This window comes from Oryctolagus cuniculus, chromosome 13, assembly GCF_964237555.1.
Source record: "Oryctolagus cuniculus chromosome 13, mOryCun1.1, whole genome shotgun sequence".
Classification (NCBI taxonomy): domain Eukaryota; kingdom Metazoa; phylum Chordata; class Mammalia; order Lagomorpha; family Leporidae; genus Oryctolagus; species Oryctolagus cuniculus.
In genome coordinates, this window is record NC_091444.1 from 65,887,696 (window position 1) to 65,898,687 (window position 10,992).

Sequence of the window (10,992 nt, forward strand, 5' to 3'; positions counted from 1 at the left end):
GTTTTGTCATAAATAACATTCTTAGTTGACAATATGGCTCTGTATAAATTAATACACAAGGCAGGTATTATAAGATGGCCAAATAGGGAAAAGATACCTTGACTTTGACCAGGGGAAGATAATAGAAGAAAAGTGGAGGGACTGCATCCCCAGAGGAGAGTTGGAGAGAAGTTTGCAGTGGAAATTTTAAAAAAAGAAGACACAGTGGAGCAGTGTGGACAGTACAAACATACAGCAGTGAGCAGGGACACCACCAGTGACTCCCTCAGCCAGGGTCCAGAGGAAATGTCAGCTTCTGAGAGTGAGGTGAGAGCAGGCTGAGGCAGCCTGTGGCACTGGTGATACTACTTGAGGGAGAACCTTGCAGACCACACTGATTTTGAGTCTAGCCTGGAGCCCTAGCGAGGGGTAGGGTATCTACCTAATCCTGTGAAAGAAAAGCACATTTCCTTCTCCTCATCCTCCCACAAGAACACCCAGCAACCAGCCAGGAGAAGGCACCATCTTCATGCCAGTAGAGGCTGCAGTAGCTCTTTTGCATGTATATTCTGGGCAACATTTTATCAGATGGATAAATTTGCATTCCCCACTGACTTTGAGTTTGGCCTAGAGGGTTGGCAAGGGGCTGGACACCCACTTAGGACTATGAGGTGCTCCCATCCCCACCCTATCTCAGGCTCTTGGGCTCACACTGCCAAGATGGAGTACCCATGGGTATGCCAGGGTTCCTGGGCACTTAAAATAAATGTTAATGAATATAAAGGGAGACACAGACCCCAATAAATAATAATTAGGGAATTTCAGTACTCCATTTTAATCAATGGACAGATCAGCTAGATGTAAAATCAACAAAGAAACAGAGTTAATATACACAATGACCAAATGGATTTAACTGATACCTACGTAACATTTCACCCCACTTTCGCAGAATACATATTCTTTTCATCAGTACATGGAACTTTCTCTATTATAGATCATCTGTTAGCTATAAAGCAAGTGAAGCCAGTCTCAAAAAGAAAACTACCATTTTTTTTTCTCTGATATAAGGCAGTTAATATAGAATACCAAAAAAAATGAATAGGAATTAAATGGTCATTTTGGGATAGGATTGACATTTTAGCCCTTGTTTATATTCTTGTAGAACTGTGGTCTTTCTACTTTTTACTTGATGAATATTATTATTAGTGGCAAATTAAGCCTGTGAATATAGAGTGGATTAAAATTACATTTCTACAAAAACTGATGAAGAAAGGGGAGAAAGGTTGTGGGATGGAGGGCGCAGGAGAGCGATTGCCTTCTTGGAACTATACCTGTGGAATGCATAAAATCCATTCTTGTTATAAATTTTTAAAAATAAAAAAATTAATGTAAAACAGACTAGGGAAGGTTAAGTCAAAGAGAAGTTGTGGAATACCATTTTGCTCTGAGGTCATCAGAAAGAGAGAATTGGGGTGAGTGGCGCCAAGATTAAGATGCAACTTGGACATCGGCATGCTGCAACAGAGTGCCAAGTTCTGCTTCTGATTCCATTTTCCTGCCAGTGTGCACCATGGGAGGCATCAAGTGATGGCTCAAGTACTTTGGTTCTTCCATGCACACGGGAAACCCAGATTGAGTTCCTGGCTCTGGCTCTGGCCTGGCCCAACTCCAGCTGCGGCAGGAATTTGGGGAGAACCAGCATATGGAAGACTTGTCAGTCCATCTGTGTTTTTCTCTCTCTGCTTTTCAAATAAATAAATGCAAAAAAAGATATACAGATTCATTTATTCATTCATCAAAGGCCTATTATGTGCCAGGCAGTCCTTGGTAACAGCAAGGAGAGAAAATTGCCCCTTTCACTGTATTGTCTTATTTCACCAGCCAAGTGAAATAAGGATGTAAAACCTGTCACATATCTCTCAAGTTCTGACAAATTTTAGCCTTCCTCAACCAAAGATGATTTTCCTGCCCACTGGTCATATATCTTTGTAAGCCACTCTGTCAAGACACAAGCTGCAATAATGCAGGGTGGCATTCTAATCTGTCAGATCAATTAAGAAACACATGAGTCTGCCGCTCTTCATGGCCCTGGGAGCTGTGCTGGCCTCCACCTACGCTCTGATCATCCACACGAAGGATTGCTGGGGATTACCAAAGACCAGCTGGGAGGTGTAAAGTAAAATGGATGGCTTTTGAATTTTCCACTCTCCCACTGTCTAACTGCATTCAGCCACCATTCCCAAATTAGTGCCACAAGGGCAAGATATTCTCTCCTAGTGCACACTGGAAAAATAAATCAGCTACAGAAGAGCAAGTGGCAAAAGAAGAAAGAGAAAATGAAGGCTTGACACTCTGTCATATGAACGCCACCGTATTTATAGGCATTCATACATGGAACAATCATACAATAGAAAAGAACCTTTCTCTCAGTCTGGCCGTCCTTTCTCTACCCAATAAACTCAACTGTTTTTTCTTGTTTCATGAATCCCTTCTGCCTTCCTACTTCATTACATTCACAGGGAATTAGTTGCATTACATGGGGTGAAATGTGCTAAATTATGTATGCACCTACATTTCTAAACCACCAGCTAATTGTTCTGGTTAGAAAGAGCCCCAAAATAAAGTACCAGAATTTACTACAGAGTTATAAACTGAAAACATTGTCAGGATCAAATGAAAAAATATATACAGGTCTTGAAATGACTCATGGCACACAGGAAGCTTAGAAAACAGGAGCAAGGCCATAATTCTTACCGTAGTTCATTAAGTAAGACACTCAGAAAGTGAGGTGTATCATTATGTTACAGGCCACTAAGAAAAACTATTAACAATTCAACTATTTTTTCCCATTTAAAACAAATTCCAATGTCACAGATACTTGAATTAATGAAATACACTATCACTATGTATATGTACCTCTGAGTTCCTGAAAGAATCTAGGTTATGATCTACATAACTAGCATTTCTGTCACTATAGCCACACTAGGTCCTGTGTTTCTGACCACTTCCATTCAAACTTCACCCACTGAACAGACTGGATTGCTCGGCTCTCTCCTTGACTCTTATTAGCATCACCCACAGGCATTCACCACTGCTCTCACATTCACAATGCTTCGTCTTCACCATCCTCTGAATCAGTCATCACGGAATACACTATTCCAAGTTGCTCAAAATCCAAAATGTGACCCTGATATAAAATTACATTGTTTCTAACAAGTCAATGGTCTTGGAAGTGTGGCCAATACTCTGGAAGTGAATTAATGCACATATATGTTCCCACCGTATTCTTCCCATCCTGAGTTGAGCAGTTGCATTCTCCCTTGGAATGAAATTTGAACCAGTTATTTCAAAGCCTAAGTTCACATTTAAGTTGCACTTATCATAGAGCTCTCTATAAATAGTTAGGTTAAAACACTTACACTCATAGTTTAGGTAGAGAAGTTGAGTACAGATTTCTCAGTCACTCATTATGAACTTGTCAAATTGTAGAGCTAGGCATTGGACACTCTAGAATCTTAGTTAACTGTCATTAAGAGTACTGGCCCTCAGTATGAACATATAAGTGAACTGAAGGGGATACATAAAGAGATTTACGGATGTTATAAGGTAACTAAAGAAAAATAGGGACTGCAATGTTTCTATAACTCTTGTTATCTGCAAACCCAGGCATGGATAACTTAAAACATCAGCCAGGACCCTTGATAGCCAAGGGCCTGTTGCATTTGTAGTACACAAAGACCCAAAAGTAATTATCTACTCAGCGGTCCTTTTACAATGATGCACCTAAATTCTTCAGGTCTCTTTGAAAATATTTTTTGGTTACTCTAGACAATTGCTAACTATTAAAAGTCTCATTATGCTGCTTGTGGTTAGAGCATTAAAACTCCCCTCTTTTCCTCTCCCTTTGCAATGATGACTGTTCAGCACCCCCTCAGTCAAGAAGAAATATTGGCACTTCCTAATTTTTGAGACTCAACTAGTCACCATACTGCTCAATATCACAAACAGAAGAGTCAAGATCTCTTTCTCTTGAAGAGATACATGTAGATTAAATTATGTTTAATAAAAGTAAGCATTCCAAGGATCCTTTTCTTCCCACCAGCTTGATTTTGCAGACTCTCCTTATTTCCTTCCAACATCTAAATTTAAAACAGAACATATTCACTAAAGGAACTGGGGTTTGATCACAGCAAACATAACTGAATTTACATATGTGAAGTTTCCACCTTCAATTCAAAGATAACAGAGAGCATCATAGTCTAAATGAGAGTTAATCTAGTGTTTCTGGAAAAAAATGTTATCAAAGACAGGAAAAGAAATGTTAGTTTCAAGAAAACAAAACAAAAATATCCCTAAGTAAAGATAATTATTATATGTCAATTATACTTCAATAAAGCTGTGTTAAAAAAAAATTGTTGGAAGAACTATTTAAAGAGGAAAAGTAAATCAAAAAATTATCGACAAAAGTGTAAAAAACTAAAATGTAAGATCAGTTTGGGAAATGGAGCAAAACTGAAACAGGAGGAAATACAACATGGGAAAAAAGGAGGATTAAGAAAACAAATGAGGCTTACAAAGTAATTGCAAAGACCAGGAGAAAATATGAATAGGAGAATTACCAGTTGTTGATACGCATTTGGGTTGTCATGAAGACAAGAATTAAAAAACACAATTATTTTTACTGCCCGATGTTCAGTTCACTGTCAACCTAACTTGAATAAATCAAAAAGCTAATCCTTTGAAGCAAATGAATAAAGAAGCAGCCTATCAATAAATGTTGAGGGTACTGGCTGATGGGTACCACTGTTCCAATCAAACTAACTCCAAAGATTATAATACCAGATCCCCAAGTGCTCTTATTAAAGATCAATGAGAGGCATGCCCCCTGGTTGCAGGGTGACCAGCATTCTGTGTAAAGGCAACAATGGACAGAAACATGCACTAACAATAGGTTTCATAGAATAATGGAAACAGATCAGATCTTTACTATGCTAAAGAAAGATGCAGGGTTGGTTCCACAGTGCAGCAGAGTGGTAAACACCCTTCCTCAAACCATGAGCCTGAACTTCCCACATGCCCTCGGGTACACACACAGCGTGTCTCTGTCCCAGCAACAGCCTTCAAACCACCCAACTACTTTGTTATGCAGGGGACAATGTATACAGAGATGCTATATCAAGGTGAAAACCAAATTTCTTTAGTTTTAGTGAAAAACTAGATTCCAAACAGAAAAGTAATGATCAGACAGAGCAGGTAGCAATTAGAGTTTGAGCAGGAGGCAGTAAGAATGTGAAACAAAGGAACCTGGTAGGCACATAATCACGAACTCCCCCAAACATCCCAGAAATGATTTTTTGTTTTTTTTGTAACTTTTATTGAATAAATATAAATTTCCAAAGTACAGCTTTTGGATTACAGTGGCCTTTCTTCCCCCATAACCTCCCTCCCACTCTCAACCCTCCCATCTCCTGCTCCCTCTCCCATCCCATTCACATCACGATTCAAGAAAATGACTTTTTAAAAAAATAAACATCTTTGGGTAAAGTATTGTTAGTCCGTCAGAGAGGAATTTAAAATAGTTAAGTCTCTTTGGTCATAATATAAACTATTATCAGTGTACCAGGAGAAAAAAAATGAGGTAAAATAAGATAATCATTTTCTTTCTTCTTCAAGAGTTTAAATTTACCACGTTAGGAAACTTAATTATACTTTGATATAATGGACTCTAGCTATATAAAATCTTTACAATAACTAAGATATTTTTCAAGATGTTATTCAGAAGAAAGTAGGTAGGAGAAAGCTAACCCCAAGAAAATTAGCTGACAAGAAGGATTTAATTGAAAAAAAAAAAAAAAACACAGCAGCAACAACCAAATCCTGCAGGTACTCCTCAGAGCACTCTCTGTAATTAGTATTAGCCTGTTTTGTTTTATTTTAAGATTTATTTATTTATTCGAAAGTCAGAGTTACACAGAAAGAGGAGAAGCAGAGAGAGAGAGAGAGAGAGAGAGAGAGAGGTCTTCCATGTAGTGGTTCACTCCCCAGATGGCTACAACAGCAGAATGTAATTAGTGCTATAGTTAATGCTTGAATAAAGTGTTAGGAGAACATAGAGGAAATTGATGGGATATAGAAAATTTTCTTGAAAGAGATGACATTTAAACCGGGTCTTTTGTTTTGCTTTGTTTTTTAAAGATTTATTTTATTTTATTTGAAAGACAGAGTTACGGAGAGGCAGAGACAGAGAGAGAGGTCTTCCATCCACTGGTTCACTCCCCAGAAGGCCACAACGGCCGGAGCTGTGCCGAACTGAAGCCAGGAGCCAGGAGCCAGGAGCTTCCTCTGTGTCTCTCCCACATGGGTGCAGGGGCTCAAGGACTTGGGCCATCTTCTACTGCTATCCCAGGCCATAACAGAGAGCTGGACTGGAAGAGGGGCAGCCGGACTGGAACCAGAGCCCATATGGGATGCCGGTGCTTCAGGCCAGGGCGTTAACCTGCTGAGCCACTGCACCAGCCCCAAGTATTAGCCTGTTCTTCAAGCACAATCCTACATCTCAGAAAATCTAGAAGCTCAACCAAGTAAAACCACCATGTGTTTAGTAAAATATACTTACTAAAGCACAGAAGTTCAGAAGGATTTTCAACAAAATCATTGCTGAAGAACGAATCACTTACGGAAATAAACAAGGGAGGTAGCCACCCTGGCTTAGAATGCTGCTTGGGAACCAGCATCATATCAGAGCGCCAGTTCAAGTCTTGGCATCTCCACTTCTGACCCAGCTCTCTGTTGATGCATCCTGGGAAGCGGCAGATGATGGTTTGAGTTTTTGAGCCCCTGCAACCCATGTGGGAGATTTGGATGGAGTTCCAGGTTCCTGCTTTGGCCTAGCCCAGACTGTTATGGGCATTTGTGAAATCAATCAGTGGATGGATAATTGATCTCTCACTATCTCTTTTTTTCTCTCTCTCTCACTCTTTCATGCAGATGAAAATAAACACTTATTTTTTTTAACTTTTATTTAATGAATATAAATTTCCAAAGTACAGCTTATGGATTACGATGGCTTCCCCCCTCCATAACTTCCCTCCCACCCAAAACCCTCCCCTCTCCCACTCCCTCTCCCCTTCTATTCACATCAAGATTCATTTTCAATTATCTTTATATACAGAAGATCAATTTAGCATATATTAAATAAAGATTTCAACAATTTGCACCCACACAGAAACACAAAGTGTAAAATACTGTTTCAGTTCTAGTTATAGCATTAAATCACAATGTACAACACACTAAGGACAGAGATCCTACATGAGGAGTAAGTGCACAGTGACTCCTATTGTTGACTTAACAAATTGACACTCTTGTTTATGGCATCAGTAATCACCCTAGGCTCTTGTCATGAGTTGCCAAGGCTATAGAAGCCTTGAGTTCGCGGACTCTGATCTTGAAAATAAACACTTATTTAAAACATGTAATCTCAAATGTTTTAAAAAATAAGTAAAAGGATTTTGTTAAACTTTTCTTGATTCCAATAATCCTCTTCACCATGAATAACTAAAAATTAGAAAGCAAACAGATATAGTACTTTCAAGCAAAAAGAAATTAACAAGTACATATAAATCACTTTTACATGTTAACTTGCTGGTGTAATTAAATCACAAATAAAGGAAAAGTATGTTTCTCCTAGTCCTTATACCATTTACTCTGGCATAAATACAATGGAGCTTCAAAAAGATCAAAAAGATTAAAAAAATTAAAAGAAAATGTGCACTTCTATAAACTTTTTGAAGCATCTTTATACTTTCAGTGGCCAAATAACACTAATCTTTCCCAGACAATATACTTTAAAGGAGGCTGAAATGCTAGCCTTTTCTGATTGAGCACATGCCAGTTATGTAAATCAAGAGTGCACAACAAGATGAGACAGAGGGAATGTAAGGAACAGGCCAAAGAAGAAAAATACGAAAAGCGTAAGATAAACAAAGAACTAGTTCATTTCAAATTCAACTAACAAACAAGCTGTATCTCTGTGTCATCTCTTACTCACCTCTTTCTTTCCAGTTCTAATGTTGTTACTTGACTTGCACACTCATGTTCCCTTCGCTTGCCATTTTCTGAGGCATTCTTTCTGGCCCTGTTTGCTTCTCTCTCATCCCACTCCCAATCTGTTCTTTAAACTGCCACCAAATAAATCTTTCTTAAGAACATATCTGATTTTGCAACAGAAAAAATGTGAGATCTACCCAGTGGTTGTAGAATAAAGACAAAATTCTTACACACGGCAGTAAAGATATCTGTCTTACCTTTCAACTGTACCCAACAATCACTTTGTATTCCATTTATACTGGCATCTCTGTCATTCCTCACTCATGTCCTGTACTCATGTGATTTTACATCTTTGTTCACAGTATTTCCTTTTTTAAAAATGCCTTTCTCACTACCTATAGCACCTAATTTTACTCATCCTTCAAGACCCAGTTTAGGGGCTGGCGCTGTGGCATGGTGGGTAAAGCTGCCACATGCAGTGCCAGCATCCCATATGGTTTCCAGTTCTAGTCCCAGCTGCTCCTCTTCCGATCCAGCTCTCTGCTATGGCCTGGGATAGCAGTAGAAGATGGCCCAAGTCCTTGAGCCCCTGCACCCATGTGGGAGAGACACAGAGGAAGCTCCTGGCTCCTGGCTCCTGGCTTCAGTTCGGCGCAGCTCCGACCGTTGTGGCCTTCTGGGGAGTGAACCAGCAGATGGAAGACCTCTCTCTCTGTCTCTACCTCTCTGTAACTCTGTCTTTCAAATAAAATGAAATAAATCTTTAAAAAACAAAAGACCTAGTTTAAATGTCATCTCCTTTAAGAAAATTTTCTATATCCCATCAATTTCCTCTATGTTCTCCTAACACTTTATTCAAGCATTAACTATAGCACTAACTACATTCTGCTATGAAATTAAACTAATTATGAAAAAACCAAGCAGTACCACTAAACTATATGCAACTAAACCTTAACTTACTTATCTTGAGCACTCTATGGCATTTATTTGCTTATATTTCTTTTCTTTTTCAGTGAGCTTAGTAAGTTCCTTGAATTCATGAAACACATCTCCCTTTAAAACATTTTAAATGAAAAATTCAATGTATTTTATAATATAATTCAATTATGTTATAATATATGTCAAGGTCCCATTGACCATCCAACCACTAAAGACACAAATTACTAATACCCTTGAGTATTGCTACAGCAGTACAGTATCTTTTGTGCTCCATCCTATCTCCTTCCTTTTCTACCTTCCAGAAGTAGTCACTATTCTAATTTTGATTGTTATTCCCTTGTTTTATAGTAAGATTATCCCATATGAATGTATCTTTAAAAATATGCTATATATTTGGCCTTGCATGATTTTGGTTCGTTATAAACATAATCATACTGAATTTATTACTTTAAACTTATTTGGTTTTGTTCCTTTGGCTCAATATTTGTGCCTCAGATTCATGTTTGCTGATGCATGTGGCCATACTTCATTTATTTTTGCCAGCTAAGAGACCGTCTTGCAAATGTGCTCCAGGGGGTACTTATAAAAAGAATGCCCACACTAACACTGTAGAAGCAAAGACTGTCAAGTGACTCGAAAATTTACTATCAAGATGTTATATAAATAAATCATGTTTTAAAAATATGAGTACTTGCTAATGTATGTGGCACATCATCTGCCCCCCACAAATATTTTTTAAAGACTAACGGATTTGCCGGTCGGCGCTGTGGCATAGCGGGTAAATCTGCCTCCTGCTGTGCCAGCATGCCATATGGGCACTGGTTTGCATCCTAGTTGCTCCACTTCTGATCCAGCTCTCTACTATGGCCTGGGAAAGCAGTAGAAGATGGCCCAAGTCCTTGGGCACATGCACCACATGGGAGACCCGGAAGAAGCTCCTGGCATCAGATCAGTGCCACTCCAGCAGTTGCAGCCATCTGAGGAGTGAACCAGAGTAGGGAAGACCTCTCTCTCTCTCTCTCTCTCTCTCTGCCTCTGCCTCTGCCTCTCTGTAATTCTGCCTTTCAAATAAATAGTCTTAAAAAAAAAAAAAAAAGTAACGTAGCCTCCTCCTCTCCAGAGCACATAATCAGATGTTCAGTATCTGAAACATTCATCCACAAAGCTATGTTAGCTCCTAAACTGAGCTAGCAGTGGACAGAAATGAGACACATGAGGGAACAGAATGGGAACTGGATATGTTAAGTGTGGAATCCAATCTAGACAGGCAGATGATGATGACAACGGTGATGATTCAGAAAGTCAGAGCACTCCCACTCCCATCTACTGCTTCACTCCCCAAATGCCTGTAACAGCCAGGGCCTGGAAGTTGGGAGCCAGGAACTCAAACTAGGTAGGAACGCAATCATTTGGGACACCACTGCTGCCTCCCAAAGTCTGCATTAGCAAGAAGCTGGAATCAAGAGCAGTGCCAGGAATCAAACCCAGGTACTTCAATACGAAACACAGCAGTCTTAACCATTAGGCCAAACACCCACCCCAGATTATTACTGTTATAGGGTTAATTCCATCTGCTTACTTTTGAGCCCTACAAATCACTTATGTTTCACAAATATTCCTTTCTTCCCCTGTGACTGTACGTCTTTCCAGTCCTAAACGAATTCTCTTTCCCTGCATCTCTGTCCTTTCTTTCTCTTCCACTACTTCCCTCTGCCGGATACTGAGGCTACTCTGGCAAAGGATTTAGGGATGGTACTAAGAACAGACTTTTTGATTTCCCTTGCCTGCCTTCCCATCTGAAGTGCTTTGTCCAATGATAATCACACTCGGCTGGGCAGTGAGTTGTTTCTCACTATGCCATCATTTGTTCTGAACATTGCATACCAATTCCAGGGCGGGGCAGCCATTCAGCTTATAGCCTCTTAGCATATTTGATGTCAGCTCTTCAGCAGAACCAAACCCCTAAAAAACAATCACCATCCCAGCACGTTATTAGTCTGTTGCTCATTTTACTGAAATAGAAACTAA

At 39.4% G+C, this 10,992-nt stretch overlaps 1 protein-coding gene across 4 annotated transcripts in view; it reads right to left on the minus strand.

Annotated features, from left to right (window-relative positions):
• SMYD3 (SET and MYND domain containing 3) overlaps window positions 1-10,992 on the minus strand; it is a 777,767-nt gene that overhangs the window by 197,387 nt on the left and 569,388 nt on the right. The window lies entirely within an intron of this gene.